Raw genomic sequence first — 19,909 nt, 5'->3', positions numbered from 1 at the left:
GCATTTGTTGGGGCCTTGCTTGGTTATTTTGACATCCTGGGATACACCCATGAAAATCAGAAATCTTGCTAACTGATGCTTCAGTGACAAACCAAGCTTGATGTCATCCTAAACTTCTAACTGCCACTGAAAACATCAGCTCTGAGTCTCATTCTCCACATCCTCCTCTGAAATATGTAGAAAAATTACCCATGTCCTGGCATTGAAACATTCTGTATTTTCTAGACTCGGTCTCACTTTTACTTCTGGGTGTCATTTTCCTTTTCAAAATCACCCCATCAAATAAAATGAAGCAAGTCTCTAGCTTGATTGTCTTCTGCATTCTCTGCTTTCCTCGATGCTGGTCTGTCACAAACCGACTTGAAAGCCTCACTGTCACCTCCTTCACTTCTCAAAGGATTGAAGAACTGCCCATTTCCCTGGCACTCTGGGAGATGATGTCATTGCTGCTGCTCTAAAAAAAAATAGTTCTGGAGCTACACTCCCCTGCATGTCCTTTCTATTACACCTGTGAGTATAACACAGAGAAAAGAAAGATCATATTATGCAAAGGATGAGGGAGCGGCGGCCTGGCAGATGGGCATTCACTAGTGACTTTTGAAACCTCCATTGTCACACTGTTGCATGCAAGGCAATCTAAAGAAGACTCCAAGAAATGAACGAGACACTACTCTGCTGCTAAGGCATTTGAAATGTACAAGGAAATCCAATTTTCTCGCAGTTTTTCTTACCTCATTCAACGTGCTTTTTAAAAAAAGTAAAACTGCACAACCCATAAATACACAGAGAGAAAAATATTAATTCTACTATGAATTATAGGCAGTCAGCCTATTACCAGAAGCGCTGAATGAAAACCTAGTCTCTCTGTATTAAAGTAAATCTTTTTTATTGTTTCCCAGGCACTCCTCAATTAGGGACTCAACACTTCAGTAAATTTCACTTTGCTTCTTTTGTTCCCTAGACTAGATAAATGCAAAGTGCCAACATCTGTAGTCCATAGCAAAAGAAAAGAAAACCACCCTGAGTGACTGCGGTGGATGTGGCACAGAGAGTTTCAAGCATCCTTAAGGTGGCAGCAACAATCAAAAAAGTATCTTCAAGGAGGCTGCCTTAAAACACAGGGAGGTGTTGGGGGGACGGACGGAATGGAGAAGAAATTCTTCCCAAGTTCCTTCTTTAATCCTCCATTTTCTGCTCAGCAGAATCATATTCATAGCCAGATTATTCATTATTAAGAGCTTATTTCAGATCAAAACCTGTATGTCAGTAGATTAGGACATGGAGGAAGATTAGCTTCTCACTGTAGGTGGTGGGAATAAGTTTTTTATCTTATCATTAGCATGGACTTTCATGGTTTTTGATCATAATTATTAATTCTGCCAGCAGACTTTTGCATAAGGATTAAAATGCAGATAGGTGTCATTTAAATAACGCAGTCAAACTGAAAGTAAGGTTTAGTGATGGGAAAATCCTCTGTTTCATGACAGCCAATTTCTTTTTGGGAGGTTTTTTTTTTAAAAAATGCCATTTTATTGCTTTCATGGTTTTTTTTATTAAGAAAAAGCATTTTCATAGGTATGTGATGTACTTTTAATAGTGTGTTTTTTTCTTGATCCCCACTCCACTTGATTTGTGCAATTAGCACTTGAAATTCGTAAGGCTGATAGTGTCCAAATGCATGAAATGTTGCTGTAGGTTACTGATTGAAAGAATTCATCAAACATAAATACAGGGGAATCATTTTGGGGTGAATTCCAGTGAAATGGCTTTCTCTTTTTTACTTCAGTTCTGATCCACTTCTTGACTGTTGTTATTGTTCTCAGTTTGTAAAAAGTGGAGATGGGTAGGTAGGTAGGTAGGTAGGTAGATTGTTACGAGTTTGGGGCAGGGGGTAGGCTGTACGCCGAAACCCTTCTATTTCCTGGATCCAGCAAGTATTGAAGTCTAAGCAAGGATACAAATTGTTGAAATAGTCAGCCAATGTCTCTTCATGATGTCCCTCTAAATAAAGGTTATTAAGGTAACAAGGGCAGTGGCTCTATACCAGACAGCTCATGGGTTGGTTCCCCTCCCTCAACTTGCTGCTAGTTAGTTAGAAAAGACAAACCTCAGAGTTGGGGATTTTGAGTTATATAAACTAGAAGCTGGAGGCTGGAAAGGCAGAGTGTCAGGGCCATGCCTGATTTCTGCTGGAATTGAAGGCTATGTAGATGGGAGAAGCAAGGCTCTCTTGGGGTGTTAATGCTGTGAAGCCCTCCATTGTAGGCTCAGCTTGTATATATGTGTAAATAAACCATATATCATAAACACACCAGTCTCCACTGTCCCTCATTCCAAAGGTAACAAAAACCCTGGGTAAGTGCCTGGGACCCCTGGAATGGCACTTTGTTTCGAGACTGGGGTGGTGTGCAACAAAATAGATATCCAAGAATCTAATCCAACCACAATGAGAACGTCAAAACATAGCTGCCAACTTACAGATTTGAAAATAAGGGACCAGCAGCCTCAAAAATAAGGGATCAGCAGCCAAAAGAAGGGCTTTTAGTCAACCAGCAGCCAAACGAAGCCTCAAGCGGTGGTTCCCACAGCGCAGCAACCCGGCAAAGGGGATGCAGAAGGAAAACCACCATCACCTCTCTGCTGGGAAGTGCTGAGCAAAGGTGAGTCCCCAGGCAACGTGGCCGATTTGATCAGCACAAAGCCATGCAAGCTCCACCCTCCAGTCGTTCTTAGACTCCTTATTGGATGAGCAACACAGTCAAGCAACACAGTTGGAGCCTCCCTCCTCCCTGGCCAGCAGGGAGGGAGGGAGGGAGAGGAGCTGCTTCCTTTGAAACCCGGGAAATTTAAGGGACATCATCAATAAGGGACAGCAGCGGAACACGGCGCTGGGATAAGGGACTTTCCCGCCAAATTAGGTATGGTTGACAGCTATGCCTCAAAAAAGGGAGCCAAATCATTCTGACAGATTCCCCTGCCTGTCTGACACGTTTTAGACACACGGCTTACAAATTGTTTCAACCTTTATCACAAACATGATGACACACACAAAGTCAGCCAAACTCTTTGAGAGTTGAGTTTAATTCCTTCCACACGGAAAAGTGAAGTGTACATTAACATTATCTCGCTGTTCCAAACAATGCATGCCAAAGTCATAGTTTAGCCTTCTTAGTATAGCCTGCAGCAAATTGCATGGTCAGGTGTCATAGCATTGACAGCTGAATCCTTGTCACACTCTTCTCCCACCCGCCAAGAACATTCAGCCTGACAGGTACCTTCTCCCAAATAACCCATCTTGAAACTTGAAATGGGAATAAAGTTTATCTTCTCGGTTGCTGGCTCTTGTGAGATGCCATTGGGATCTACATCTAATCACTAGGGATGCTGGGGAAGCAAATCAGAAATGGAAACATGAGTGGAAATGGCTAAGATGCACAAGTTGTTTGAAGGTCAGAATTGGAAATCACGAATTTGAATGGTGTTTGCAATCTTTGGTTGTTGTTTTTTAGTCCACAAACTTTATACAAATAATTATTTTCTACTCTTTCATGTCTCCCTTCCATTGAATGTTATCACATATTTAATTATGTGAATCAATTATATTTCCACAGCAAATAGTAGACAAACAATGTAGGCTTTAGTGGAAGTTGAACTGCAGCAGAATGGAAACAGTGTAGATTGTGATGAACACAGGACAGGATGGAAATCGGTGCCTCCTTACATGCCTACTAATCACAGAGGTATTTGTTTTATATGCAGCTGCCAGCCTCTGTATAGACTTGCAAGATCACTTGGAAATCTGGGGAAATTTTTGTTGTGGCACCATAGCCTTAGCCTACAGAATCTCACAAGGTGGTGATCCAAATATGCGCATTTTCTCCCATTGACCCTACACTGTGGAATGCCTTTCCCTCTGCCATATGTGAAGCATCATTCATCAGTTGCTTCAGGCGTCTTGTAATAAAATATATTTTTGCCAAAGTTTTCACTGACTCATACAATTGTTATTACCGAATTCCCTATTTGTAATGCAGTTTTACTGGTTTCTATGTTGTGTCTATGTTCTTATGATCCTGTGGTGTTTTTTTGGGGGGGTGAGGGGCGTTGTTGCATTTTTGTACACCACTTAGAGATTTAAAAAATATTAAGCAGTTTAGAAATGTTTTAAAATAAATACATAAAGTTGAATTCACTGTAGCACTACAGAGATCGTTCCATCAGCATAAACATTTCTCTTCCCCAACAGAAGCATCTCCCCTCTCCTCTGCCTGTGTGCTGTTCTGTGGGTTCCCACAAGTTTCCAGAGTGGGTGTCAGAGACGCATGAAGCCACATGGGCAGAGGAGAGGGGAAGAATCCATGCTGAGCTGGTGAGAATCCTTCCATTGCTTCTGCTAGCAGGACTTTATTTGCCTCTGCTTTGGGGAAAGGGTGGAAAATCCATAATATAATTCAGCATCTTCACCCATAAAAATAAGATGGACAGAGCGAGACAGAACCCAAAAGGAGACAACCCCCAGCCTTCCCCTCTCCTTCAGTCTGTCTCTGTAATGAGCAGCACCCATCTTATGCCCTATTATTATTATTATTATTATTATTATTATTATTATTATTAATTTGGCATCAGAACACCAATCAGGGGAGCAGATCATGGCTCCATACAAGAGATCACCCTCTCTCCATAAATAAAATTAATTCCTTCCTTCCTCCCTTCCCAGTCACGGTCTGATTTGTACTTTAATGTCAGCTAAAATACTCCTCTTTCAGAGCTCTCTCTCTTTTCCTTCCATTTTTCAACCACACCGGTGGCAACCTAGCTCTTGTGAGAATTCGTCACAGCTCTGAGGAGGCAGCAGTGCATTTTATTTTATTGTACTGTTTGGTCCTCTTTTTTTTAACGGTTAACTGTTTGTTTTGCCTACCTGCTTTATAACTTTGAGGCACCATAACATGAGAGATCATTGCAGATTGACTAATAAATAAAGATGCCATTAATGGACAGGAGTGGCTTAGGGCTTCTTCGAGCCGTGTTCTGAAGAGAAACAGAAAACCAGGAGGTGAAAAACAAAAACCTTGTTTCATTACAAATGGTCCTGTTAAGGGACTGTTGGATTTTATTGCGTGGGCAATAAATGGTTCTATTTGTTTATTTGTATATTTAGGCCATAATCAGGTTGATGCAACATTGGGGAGCTGGTTAGGAGAGAATAAAAAGAAGCACTCCCCCCCCCGCCCACAGCACATAGTTTAACTATGGCCTTCCTTGCTACAAGATGTGGTGATAGCTAGCAGCTAAGGTCACAGTCCTAACCCCATTTACATGGGAGTAAGCCTGTTTGAACTCGCTGGGACTTAGCTCTGAGTAGACACAGTTGAGAGTGCAGTGTAAAATGGCTTTAAAATGGGATTAGACACAGGCATCAGTTTAATTATTTATTGAATTTATATCCCACTCTGGAGGGCAACAGGTGCTTCATTTTATGCTGTGGTCTAAACCACTGAGCCTCTTGGGCTTGCCGATCAGAAGGTCGGTGGTTCAAATCCCCGCAATGGAGTGAGCTCCCATTGCTCTGTCCCAGCTCCTGCCAACCTAGCAGTTTGAAAGCATGCCAATGTAAGTTGATAAATAGGTACTGCTGTGGCAGGAAGGTAAATGGTGTTTCCATGCACTCTGGTTTCTGTCATGGTGTTCTGTGGTGCCAGAAGCAGTTTAGTGATGCTAGCCACATGACCTGGAAAGCTGTCTGTGGACAAACACCGGCTCCCTCGGCCTGAAAGCGAGATGAGAGCTGCAACCCGGTGCACATCTGGGTCAGAGGAGGCCCGTGCACATGCACACAAGCTATTCTGGTGCTCCTCTGAGCCGGAAGTGCGCCGGAAATAGCGTGTGCGTACGCGTATGGGCACACGCTCCCCCGCCCTCCGGCCTGCCACACGATCGGCACTGGAGACACCGGCCCGAGGCACGGTAAGTTTGCTGACCCCTGCCCTAGGCTCAGTTGTTTAGACCACAGCGCCACCCACGTCATGTAACTTTACCTACTTGGGAGTAAATCCCACCGAATTCAATGAGGCTCACACAGGTGCAATAAATGTTCATATATTTAATATATATAAGAATAAATGAATCATCATGACTATAGCTGATAAGTGAAGAGGTACAATGTAGGTATTCTCATTGGAGAGGAGAGGAGAGGAGAGGAGAGGAGAGGAGAGGAGAGAAGAGAAGAGAAGAGAAGAGAAGAGAAGAGAAGAGAAGAGCTACAATTACAAAGAGAGCACAAACAGAAAGTTATGGATTAGGTCAGGATTGTGGTTGTAATCGGCACTGATATGGCCATGTAATCTGAGGAGCCAAAGTTGCAAGATCTGCCTCTAGCAATCCATCTTCCAGTGGCTGGCTATTGCGTGTTACCAGTATGACAGATATGGATAAGAATGTCAGGAAGAGAGAAGGCTTAACTGAAAGTGGCAGAACATAAAACAAACAGAAATGCCTGATAAGAGCAGAAAGAAAATAACGCAATTCATGAATGATAACTGGGTACAAGGACTAGGTCTGAATAAGATGTCTTCAAAGTTTGAGCATGCTCCAGGAAATAAATGTTCTGGAGTCATAGCTTCTGAAGGTTTGATGACTTTTTTTAAAAAAAAGCAATATAACCATTTTTAGTGATCACTTCTGCTGACTGGGTGATGGGCACTCTATCACTGGCATGGTTGTGGCCTAATTGTTTCTGAAGTGCTCCAAGATCTTCAGGTCTTTGAGAATGAAGGGATCCTGACTGGAGCTCTGCTCTCCTAGGCTACATTCACACAGCAGTTCATTCCATTTTATGGACATTTCCCTTACTGTTATTTTCCACGAAATATTTGAACTTTCACATAAAAGCTACTTTTGGAAAAAGAATAGAGTATGCTGAGTGCTCATTTCCATGTTATTTGATTCCAGAAAAACCGATTTGCAGCCCCCACCCCCAAACCACCAAAATTGTGGGAACAACATGTCAAATTTGAAGCAGAAAACCATTCCTTTATGGGGGAATTATGGGGGAACAGAAACACACATATGTAAAAAGTGTTGGGAGTAGTGAGGTTGTCAGATGGGGTCATTGTTGTATCACAACACGCCCACTGGGGTGAATAATATTTGGAAGGACATGATGGTCTGTTAGTCAAAAAGCCACAGTTCCACAATACAACAGGTAAGACAGTATGAAAGGAACGTTAGAAAATGGGACAGACATGCAAGCATAATAAGCAGGAAAACTAGTGTAGTATTCCCCATGTCTGACTGCATCCCTAGTTGGAGCACAAACCAGTCATGGTAGTTGTGGACCTGGGATGGGAATGGGCATGTTTCACAATGAGCTGTGGTTATTCACCTTGGCACAGACTCTCAGTCCATCTCACAACCTCACTGTGAGGATGAAATATCAACACATGTCATAACCAAGTTAAACTGATTAATGATCTAAGAACAGCAACATCCTGCTTTCGCCAATGGGTAGCAGTAGCAAAACGCCTCAAGGGTAGTGCGGATTAAAGACCAGGCTCTCTTCTCTCTACATCATTTTAATAGGCTCCCAAAGTATCAAAAAGAAATACATTACTTTGTGCAAATGGACAGAATTACTATGGTTTCCCCAGTAGAGATGTATGGAAGTGAGAGCTGGACTATAAAGAAAGCTGATCGCCGAAGAATTGATGCTTTTGAATTATAGTGCTGGAGGAGACTCTTGAGAGTCCCATGGACTGCAAGAAGATCAAACCTACCCATTCTGAAGAAAATCAGCCCTGAGTGCTCATTGGAAGGACAGATTCTGAAGCTGAGGCTCCAGTACTTTGGCCACCTCATGAGAAGAGAAGACTCCCTGGAAAAGACCATGATGTTGAGAAAGATTGAGGGCACAAGGAAAAGGGGATGACAGAGGACGAGATGGTTAGACAATGTTCTCAAAGCTACTAACATGAGTCTGACCAAACTGCAGGAGGCAGTGGAAGACAGGAGTGCCTGGCGTGCTCTGGTCCATGGGGTCACGAAGAGTCGGACATGACTGAATGACTAAACAACAACAACAAAGCCTGTCCAGAACAGCTATGCATCACAATCTGGGATATGATTGAGGAAAGATACTGGGGTGTGTGATACTTGTTTCCTCATAGCCCCTCCCTCCTCTTGCATACTATCTCAACAATTGTTGGCCTTTATGGATTCAATTTTTATTCTGCTTTTGGGAGCTCAGGGGGGCAAGCATACCTCTCCATTTTAGTTTCACAACAATCCTGAGAGGAAGGTTAAATTGATGAGAGTGCCTAGGCCTAAATCATCAGAGGAGCATCACAGCTGAGAAGGAATTTGAAACAAAACCTCCTTGGTGCTAGTCTGACTACCTATCACTTTGAAACCCTGTATCATATTGGTTCTCACTCTTTCCACCATAGGCAACCCTCCTCCTTGCCAATATCTTAAATGTTGCCAACTCTTCCTCCATTCAATAATGCAATTATGACAAGTTTCTCAATTCCATCTGAACAATTTATTACTGAGCATGGTGTTTGGTTACAGATCTTAGATATTTTGGGGACATTTATAACAAAATTATATACTTTACTAATAATTGGATGATACCAAACCACACATGTTGGCTTTCACTTCATTTCTGAGCTCAATACAAATTGCTGATACTGGTATTAAATGGTCTGGGACCAGATTTCTGCAGAATCACCTCAGCCAATACAAATCTTCCCAACTCTTGAAATAGCCTACTGAGGTTCTGCTTCATTTATCTCTGCCATCTGAAATACAGCAGCTAAGAATGATGGGGAAAACCTTTTTTTTTTTATGGCGCCAAGACAGCAGAATGTCCCAGCACAAAGTAATTGAACAGGGGTGGTGAATATGCTAGGACCATTAATTTCAATGGGTATGCTCTGAGTAAAACTTAGCTGAATACCAACCAAAGTTTGAGGATTGTGACCCAAACAGTATGATAGCCCTTGGACTAGAGTGGAACTCAAAATTGTCAGGAAAGTAGTAGTAGTCGTCGTAGTAGTAGTTGTTTAGGCCTTTCTCCAAATTGCTGGATAACTTCGAGGCCAAAATCCCACAGAGGAAATTTGACCTTTTGGGAGAATTCATTTCACTTTTCCCTAGAGATTATTCAGTGAACACTTCTGTCCTCTCACTGCCACCCTGCAATTCTGTAAATAAAGCTGGAAAATTTTGACAGGCAATTCAAGGGCTGAAAAACATTTTCAAGGGATTTTGGAAATGGATGACCCAATGAAATGAAAAAATCCCCTGAAGACTTGTGACCTCTTTTGCCTTTTGGTGGTTCTGCCTCTTTCCAAATGAATTCAGGTCTTGCACTGCTACAATGCTCATAAAGGATTATTGCCTCCTTCCATATGAGTAATCGGCCTGGTGACAAAAATAAGCTTATGTCAGATATGTGACAGATTTCTATTAATCCACCAGGGAGAAAATGTACAATTTTAAATTTAAATAAACTTCTTTCTTGCACTGGAAAAATAAATAAAACTTTGAGGTGGAGTGCGGAGGGGAGGGAATAGGAAGAGGGTAAAACAAAAAAACCCACCCCGAACCAGCAGTAATCTAGAAGATAACAGTTACTTTAATTTCATTACTGAAAGATCAGGGTCACAACAACAGCAATTACCTGTAATTTCCCATTCTGGCAATTATATTATTATGAAAATGATCACTTGCTAACTGCACTAAAGCTTCTAGGGGCACTAAAGTGAATTCTTTTTGCTTTAGCATGCTTGCTAATTGTGTCGGGTCTTTAGGGTAATGTGATTACCGCTGCTTTTGTTTCCCTCTCAGAGCACACACAGAGAGACAGAGAGAATAACTGAATGATGGCCTAATGCCGCTTTTGAAGTACATCCTCTGTCACAACAAAACCCCTGGGAAAAGACGTCCTGGTCTGTGCCCTCATAAGAGTATCTAATATCTGGCCAATTTATTTTGGTTTCATTAATCTTTTTGGATTGTTTACTGTTCCTATGAGCAGAAGAACCATAGCTCAGTCGTAGAGCATCTGCTTTGCTTGCCGAAGGTCCCAGAACCGACCCCAAGCATTCCTAGATTGAATTGGGAATGTCCCTTGCTTGAAATCACAGTGTGGCTGTCAGACAGTGTCAACAGCACTGAGTCTGATGAACCAATCACCTGATTTGGCATAACGTAGTTTCCTATGTCCCTTAGACATCAGCTAAAAGAGGAAAGCAGAAAGTTGTAAAATTTAAACTGTGCCTGCCCTGCAAAACCCCTCGAAGACAACTGTGGGCTTTAACTTCTGCATATTCTCAATAACTGCTTCAGCTCTCTGACAAAGCAATTCTGTGGTGGGCATTGGGCAGAACTGAGTGAAGGTGCCACCACTTCCTATAGCCTGCTGGGTTGCACAGGACAGGAGGTGGTGAATAAGTATACAGTGGTACCTCGGGTTAAGTCCTTAATTCGTTCCAGAGGTCTGTTCTTAACCGGAAACTTTTCATAACCTGAAGCATCACTTTAGCTAATGGGGTCTCCTGCTGCCACCACGCCACCGGAGCATGATTTCTGTTCTCATCCTGAAGCAAAGTTCTTAACCCGAGGTACTATTTCTGGGTTAGTGGAGTCTGTAACCTGAAGCGTATGTAACCTGAAGCGTATGTAACCCGAAGTACCACTATACAAGCTTTTGGTATATTCTGCCTCCCATGTGGGAGTGTTTTATGGGAATGGGTGGACACTGGATCATTCAGACCCAAAGCCTCCCTCAGCCCATCTCGTGACAGCCCTCCCTCCCTCTAACACTATTGAAGCACCAGCAGCGGCTGGCTGCGGAGGGGGTGGAATGAGAGAGAGATGAATTTTCTATTTTTTCACTTATGTGAACTATGTGTCTCTTGGGATGGGGGAAGGAACCTCACATTTGTTACTCAAGTTTAAATTAAGGCTGTAAGCAACTATTTTGAAATGAAAACCTGCAGGAAGGACTGTTCTTTTTGACAGCAGTGCTCAACTTCAGGAATCTCTGTGGATTTCTTTTGAAAATGGGAGGTCTCTATATAGCAGATACTAGCATCAGACACCAGCAGCCCAGAAGGCTTGAATAGTTCCAGGGAAACAATCCCCCCTCCCCCGCCCTCCACAACCAACCAGCCAAGGAAATTAAAACCCACAAGCAAAACACAAAACTCATCAATATTATTTGGGGGTGGGGGGCAGATCTATGAAGAGACTGTCATACTGGAACTATCAGTCACAGGAGTTCTAATTTTAGGTGCCAGGCTTCAGGATCATATAAAATATCTATTTGGCTGGGAAAGTTTCTGCTTCCATATACTGGACAGCATAAATTGAGCTAGGGATATACCAGCACTATCTTTGTTCTGTGGCCCATGAATTAACAGCCCTCAACCTCTTTTGTCTTGTTCTCCCAAATAATCTTGATAAACAATGGTTACATCCTGCATCTCCACCAAATGCATTGTGTAGTCTCACTTCATTCTTGACTGGTTCAGCATGGCAATGGGGAGGAAATGGACGCCTGCACTTTGGAAATCCACTTTTTATCCAACAGGGCTCTTTCGATGTTGTTATGATAGGTTAACCGTAACATACTATGCATTGATGATATGATAAAACAGAAATGCAAATAAATAAAATAAGAAGCTAGGTTAACTAACTGTGTGATATCCATCCTTTTGTGGCTACAAACAATGGAAGAAGGTTTAAATGAATTTCTCACCAAGCAATAAGAGAGAATACTGTCTGCACATATTGCCTTAAATCTTTTAATCTAAAGAGTAGGGATGGGGGAGAGATGTGCTTCAGTTTGCATTTAAAGACTAATTACCTAATTTGTACTTTCTAAAGCAATACGTGAACCAAAAGTTAGCCATCCTACAAAATTCATACTACTCCAGGAGCCCTAACTTGCCACTTCCTGGACTGAGGAAACTAATGAATCCACAGGTTTACTGAATGAGAACCAATAAACTGAAGCTCAGTACAGAAAAGGCAAGGATAACCTAACTTTCGTCAGCTATGCTCTGGTAATCTCTAGGTTATATTACTGCACTGTTTTATACGTGAGGGTGCCTCTAAAGATGGTTGGAAACTTCAGCTGGTGCAGAATTTGGCAACCAGGGTGCTCACTGGGGCAAGATAGTTTGAGCTTATTACACTGATCCTGGTCTGACTGCATTGGCAGCTGATTAGTTTCTGGGCCCAGTTCAAAGTTTGCTTGTTTGTTCAAATTTGTATACTGCCTTCATCTGTAAATCTCAAGTGCTGGGTTTGAACTATAAAGCTTTAAACAGCTCAGGACTGCAGTAGATCAAGGACTGCCTCTCCTCATATGAACCAACCCAGACCCTTTGATCATTATCTGAGGCTGTGTTTTGTGTGCCTCTGGTGAAACGTCCAGAGGGTGGCAATGTGAGAATGGGCCTTTTTTGCAGTGGCTTCTCCCTTGTGGAATGCTCTCCCCAGAGGGACGGCGGCTTACCTGGTGCCTTCATTAGATATACTTAGGCACCTGGCAAAAACATTTCTCTTCTCCTAGGTCTTTGGCTAATTAAATAATCTATGGCCTTTTAAGCTGTGAGGGTTATTGTTTCAGTTTGAACATTTTGGTGTTTTTTGTGTGTTTTTGTATTGTATTGGGTGTACCGGTCCCCTGATAGTAACTGACTGCTGGGCAACTGTCCTTTACATCACTAAATAAAATGGCCCTGTCTTACAGCAGAGCAGCTGCAGAACCTGGCAGTTTAGGCTGATCTCTTGTACATCCCTAGGTCATGTTTATAACAGAGCTACATAAATAATAATAGTTATTTGCATTTTTATTGCATCTTTCATCTGAGATCTACAAACAAATTAAAGTCATTAACTCCCCAAGTCCCTGTGAATTAGCTGTATCATCTATTTCTATCACTACTTTTTATTGGAATGGAAAGGAATTACATTAGGACCACTCTGGATAAGGTTTTTCCTCTATGGAGGATCAAGAGGTAGAGTAGAGAGGAAAGAATGAATGTTGGGGTACATTACTGAGACTCATTTCCCCTCTCTCCTTGCCAGGCTCAGTGTCAATGGTCAGTTGGGCTGGCCTCTGGCAATGACTCCTGGACAGGCCCCTGAGCAGCCTGACTCAGCTGCAGCTCTATTCATTGCTTCTTTACCAGAGCTCTGGATGTTTTTCAGTAGTGGCTGGCAGTGCCACATTTTAACAGGAACCAAGCTCAGCTTGTGGGATATTTACATGCCTTCCCATTAGCAAATAGTTCACCCCACATTTTACAGCTTCCAAGAAATTAAAACAAAGTGGACTTCCTTGTTGCTTTCCTAAAATGTCAGTTTTTTGCTAGACTGGAATGACAGTGCTGTCATGCACTTCAATTGCAGAAACCTAAATCCCTCCCACAGTTAGGGTCTGGAGGCACCCTTAGAGCAAGCTTATCTAACTTACCTGCTCAGCTAATCTAACTTAAAAGGGTCTCTGATAAGCACTCTTCAACAATGGCATTATTTAGCTCCAGGTTATATGTTAAGACCAATATTTGCTTCATCTTCATGTTTCTCCCTTGATTACAGAATTAAACTTGCTTGAACTTCAGAAATATTTCTGTCCTGTCTTTTGAAGTCATACTTAAAACAATGAACTGTCTGAAGCCCAGTCTATCAACTACATGCCAGCATTTCCTAAACAAAGACTTTCTACGTACGAACAAGACATCCAAGGATGTTTCCACTATGTGTTCATCTTATTATTTTAGCAAGCGATGTTAAGAAATATAGCTTAATCAATATTTTCCACCTAGCCTTCATTATCTTAATTTAGAAGGGAGAAAATGTCTTTTTGTTGCAGTTATTATTAAAATCAAAACTCCTGCTGATCAGTGGAGGCTGGTAGGCGCTGGAGCTGATGGGGGTTCATTGGTGACCAAAACGTTAGAGGCATGGCTAGGCTGCTCTGCTTTCCTTCCTATCCACCTCCCAATGATAAAGGTAAAGGTAAAGGTACCCCTGCCCGTACGGGCCAGTCTTGACAGACTCTGGGGTTGTGCGCCCATCTCACTTAAGAGGCCGGGGGCCAGCGCTGTCCGGAGACACTTCCGGGTCACATGGCCAGCGTGACATCGCTGCTCTGGCGAGCCAGAGCCGCACACGGAAACGCCGTTTACCTTCCTGCTAGAAAGCGGTCCCTATTTATCTACTTGCACCTGGAGGTGCTTTCGAACTGCTAGGTTGGCAGGCGCTGGGACCGAGCAACGGGAGCGCACCCCGCCATGGGGATTCGAACCGCCGACCTTTTGATCGGCAAGCCCTAGGCGCTGAGGCTTTTACCCACAGCGCCACCCGCGTAGTATGTTTTCTCAGCAATCAGAAAATAAGAGACTTATTTTTTCCTGTTGTGGAAATTGTTTAGCTTGTAGAATGTCAGAACACATTCTGCAACATGGAGGATTCTTAGAAACATAGATTCAGCCTCAAGAGTCCTATATGGCACAGGGAGCTACAAGTCCAATATTCTGTCCAGTGTTTGCTTAGATAATAGGAATGCTGGGGCATGGATGTACATTTAGAATTCTAAGGTAAAAGCAACAGTGTAAAGAAAGCCCAATCACAGCTGCTTTTCAACTGCACTTTCAAGCTATGAATTCTATTAAAAACTAGAATGCAATAAAAATCACATTAAAATTCTTAAACACTCTGTAATTTTCACCCCAGTCTCCCACAAGCTTCTTCAGGGACGACCAGAATGTATCAGACTCATGAAAAACAGCAGCATTCCTGCAAATAATTTGCATGCCAAATTGCCTCTGTATTGGCCCCAGTACAACCATTTAACACTTCATGTTTGGCTACCGCTGTGTGTAAAACACATCTCTGAATACTATAATACTCAAAAACCCTAGTGGCTCCCTTAAGGAAGAAACATTTTATAGTCCCTTCCCAGAGCAGCTGGAAAATTCAGAATGAAAAAACAAGAAGAAGCTTGCCTCAAATAATCTTCAGGAGAAGGAAATGATAACAGACATTTGTAAATCAACTCTTTGATGTGCTTTAAAAACCAGGCATTGTTGTTAAGTGTTGTTAGAAGAACAGAAGTCAGCGGAAGTTATTTTTTAAAAAGCAAAACAGTAGCGGTAGCTAATCCTAGGCTTTTTCCAAGAGCAAGGATAGCAGATCAGCCTATCTCCAGTCCATGCAAGATTGGCATGTACATAATCAGAAATCGGTCCCATGTGGGTATTTTTTTTAATGCAACAAAAATTGCATTAAAATTGTACACAGTTTCCACTAAAACAAAGGCGTTGTGTGCCTTTTTCCCCTAAATTAACAACAACAACAACAAATCTATTATCTTTTAAGCATCTGGTAAAAATGTCCCTTTTTCAACAAGTCTACTACAGTATTTATCCCAGCTGGTTCTGTATTGGATTTGTATTGATTTTATGTATATGCTAGTGTTCAAAGATAATGCCACATGATGTGTCAATAACTACTGGCTAAAACTATGTCAGAGCATTCAGCACTCTGTTGATAGTGGCCATACTTTCAAAATTTACAAAGGCATGAAGAAAGCCTTTTTACCAACAGTCAGGAAAATGAACCATGGAAAACTTCGTCAGGTGAGGTCATTACAGGCCACAGCAAGCAGATGAAGCAATGGCAGGATCTGCAAGGATGTGCTCTACAGGGAGCTGGCTTCAGGCGCTAGACCTGTTGGCAGACCAACTCTGCATTACAAAGATGTCTTCACATGGGACATAAAGGCTGGCGACATCAATCCTGCCATGTGGAAATCTCTTGCAGATGACTTCAGTACCTGGAGACAGGCAGTCAGGTCATTCGGCCATAGCAGTGACCAGAGGGGAAATGACCACTGTGAGGAGCACAGGGAGAAGAAACGCCATGGTGCATCTGCAGCAGCACAACTGGATGCCTTCATCTGTCCCAGCTGCAATAAAACATGTCTCTCCCATATGGGTCTCTACAGCAACAGCAGACATTGTAACCTCCCAACAGTTTGACTCCACCCCCAAAGGCGCACTCTTCCATTCTCTCCTGAGACAGATGGATGCCAAGAAGAAGAGCTGGAAATTTTGCGCCCCACCCATGAGAAGCGAAAGTCAAAATACGTGAGGTAATTTTTCTCCACAGCACTAGCAACAACAGCTAAATTAGGGACCAGGATTGGGCTGTCAAGACCTTTGGCTCCGCCTTAGTTTAAGAATAGGAGAATTTGCAACATCCTATCTGCATTCAAGAATAGCGATGTTTGCCATGTAGAGGACCTACATAAAATTCTCTTTTTTCCTTTGTTTCTGTGGCATTTTCAAGGGTGTAATCACACATGTGAATACACACAGAGAGATACACTCTGGTTTCTACAAGATCCCAAGCTAAATATTTGGTAACTAGCCCTTTTAAGGCAAAATATGTTATTTACAATATAGAGTTATCACTGCATTCCGTCTGAGACTGTAAGCCACACTAGATAGACGGGAAATCAAACCGTTTAGTGCTCACGGGGTAAACATGAGGATTTGGATCAAACCACAGCACTTAGTCCATAGCTTATCCAGATTGTCCCCCTCCAGCTATTTTCAGAATTCATCAGCAAGGAAGTTATGTAAAAAGGCCTTAAACCATATGTTACAAAGTTGTACTCACATCAAGTACATTAAGATTGACTGTAAAGGGTTGCGGAAATACACTTCATACAGTGTTTTGTCGGATTTTCTCTCTAACGAAACAGATTTGGGTAACCTGAAGTGGAGAAATGGATGTGTAATGCATGCAGCCATTGTGTTTTGCTAGCAGAAACACTGATAGAAAAAATGGAGGTACTTGTCTGCTACAAGAGACAAGAGTTCAGACCTATCCAAAATATAATCAACAGAATGCATCTGAGAGTGAATTACTGAGAAGCAGAAAAACTAATTTAAAAAGAAAATTAAAGTCAATATTGGTCTGCATTACATAGTCCACACACACACACACACACACATACACACACTCCAATCGAATGTCAAAAAATAAATACATTGCTGTTTCTTCTTGATGGCTGAGCTGACGCCATCGCCATGTAGATTTGAATTTGAATGTTGTTATATATATATATATATATATATATATATATATATATATATATAGCAAGCCATGTCAGTCAAATGCAGAGGATGGAGTTACTTTGCAATATTGTCATCTCTTCAATAGCTTGTTAAGAACCACGCCACTTTCTGACGCGGTGCTTGCAAAGGATCAGAGGCCAGAAATACTCTTTGTTGTACGAAAAATGAAAAGTTGGAGGTATAAAGAGAGACGGGGAGCTAGGAAGGAGAGAGAGAGAGTCCTGTCTACTGCGTTCAATATCTCATTTTCACTTGAGGGTGAGATGAGATGGATTTGGTGGTTTGTGGTTGTTGTTTTTCAATGACAGAAAAAAGGAGCAGAGTGCTTAGGTAAGAAACACTGTGCAAAGTAAGATGCATAGTACATATGAATGTGATTTGCCTTGTGTAGACATATGACATCCACTCTCAAACTTACATTTATTTCCTGTTGTGGGTACTGCTGAGATACTGCATGCAGTAAGGAAGCTGCCAGCCACCAAGTCAGACCACAGGTCCAGCTAGCTCAGTTAGAGCCAGTGTGGTGTAGTGGTTAGGAGCAGTAGTCTCGTAATCTGGGGAACCGGGTTCGCGTCTCGGCTCCTCCACATGCAGCTGCTGGGTGACCTTGGGCCAGTCACACTTCTCTTAAGTCTCTCAGCCCCACTCACCTCACAGAGTGTTTGTTGTGGGGGAGGAAGGGAAAGGAGATTGTTAGCCGCTTTGAGACTCCTTAAAGGGAGTGAAAGGCGGGATATCAAATCCAAACTCTTCTTCTCTTCTTCTTACACCAGGTTTGGGACATTTGACTCTTGGCCTTATTTCAGGGAAACCACAGCAGGGGAGACAGCAGACCTTAAAATGAAGAGAATGAAGGTGGGGAGGGAGAATGAAGTCTTCAGTCTAGAGCAGGCATCCCCAAACTCGGCCTTCCAGATGTTTTGGGACTACAACTCCCATCATCCCTAGCTAACAGGACCAGTGGTCAGGGATGATGGGAATGGTAGTCCCAAAACATCTGGAGGGCCGAGTTTGGGGATGCCTAGTCTAGAGGATGGGTGATAGGTAGCCAGGATGACTACTTGACTAAAATATTACAGGGAGCCCCATATAATCAATCACACAACACAGAGCATCTACACAATTTTGAATGGCAATGCCCACCAACTTTGTTGGAGGGCTGCCCCCCTCAAATATTTTAGGGCTGTGTGAAAGGACCTCAACCCCTAGGAGTTGACTTCTATGGTGGGTAAACAGAAGGGTGTGGTAGGAACAGAATGTTTACCTTTTGTTTTCCTTCAGTGAATTGCTGGAAGTTGTGAGGGGAAATCCCAGGAAGGTCAGCTCTGGGTCTTTAGAGATCTCCTTTCCCTCTTTTTAAAACCTCTTTTATAAAACTTTGTTTACCAGGCAACTGGGCATGCTGCAAATTGCAGTGCTGGTTATGTTGCAGTCCCACACCATTGTAATTCACCTAGAGGCAGCATATGCAAATTTTATGCACATTTCAGTCACAGGTGTGGGTCCTGAGTACCTCACAGCTCCTTTGGTACTTTTCCTTCTCTCACATCACTGGCTCATGTTTTATAAGAGGTGTGCTGCTGGATCTGATCAAAGGCCTGCCTTGACCAGTACCCTGTTTTTCACAGTAGCCAACCAGCTGCCTATGCCTTTTTCATCCATCTTGGCTTCACTTACTCCTTACTATCTAGTTTTTCACACAGTAATCTTCTCTAATGGGCATCCGTAGAGAAAGCACATCTTGCAGCCTGACAAGCAAATTTACTATAGCAAAAATCAGTGCCTTCTTTTTAGTATTCCTATTAGCGACGTTTGAAAATCACACATCTTCACCCAACGTGTGCCCAAGCACCGTGGTTAATTTGCTAAGCTGTCTCCGAACAGGATTCGTTCTTCCTTTAAATGTGGCACTGAGAGCTTAGAAGCCTATGTTTTTAATTTTTTTAAACCCACTAATTTCATTGTGCCTGACACAAAGCAGCATATCTTTAGAGTAATTACTGTATAACAGTTATTTTCCCCCCACAAAGTAGTAATTTTCCTAAAATTAACTGGACGTCCTCAATTATGTAAATTGAATATCTTGAAAATGTAATGGCTGTGCTGGAAAGAAGACAAAAGAACACAATGGGAAGCTAACCCCAAAAGAAAAGAAAACCCCAAATGTAGAGATTCATTTCGGATAGAATCAAGGGCAATTACTGGTCCTGCTGTTAAGCTGACTGACACAACTTTTCCTCTCGGATGCATTCGTTTTTGTCTTGAAGTCACCATGGGTTACAGGGAGGCAAAGCTCAAATTTTGAAAAGGGAATTAACAGAATGAACAGCATGAGATACAGTGAGGGCTTATTTCCAAGGCCTCCTTAATATTGCCTAGGATCCTCTAGACCATACCTGCACATTTCATTTCATTTATTTATTACGCAAGTGTATAAAATGCTTCTTGGCCTAAGGCCATCAAAGCAGGGTGCAACACGATAAAAAAGCATACCAAAAATAATTTAAAATAATACAAATTCTAAAAAAAAAAAGTGCAAACCATTTCTACCAACTCAAGAAACAATAAAACTATTCCTACAGGTGTGCAGTTAATATCCCATAAATGACTGGGTTACCCCTTATGGAAAAGCTCCTTAAACAAAAACATCTTCAGTAGGTGACTAAAGATTATGAAGCTGGGGGCCTGCCTAATTTCAGTTGATAATACATCTGGAAATGTATTCCTTCCTCTGGCTTTAGCAATTT

The sequence above is a fragment of the Podarcis raffonei genome, chromosome 1 (assembly GCF_027172205.1).
Source record: "Podarcis raffonei isolate rPodRaf1 chromosome 1, rPodRaf1.pri, whole genome shotgun sequence".
NCBI lineage: Eukaryota > Metazoa > Chordata > Lepidosauria > Squamata > Lacertidae > Podarcis > Podarcis raffonei.
This window is presented reverse-complemented; position numbering follows the sequence as displayed.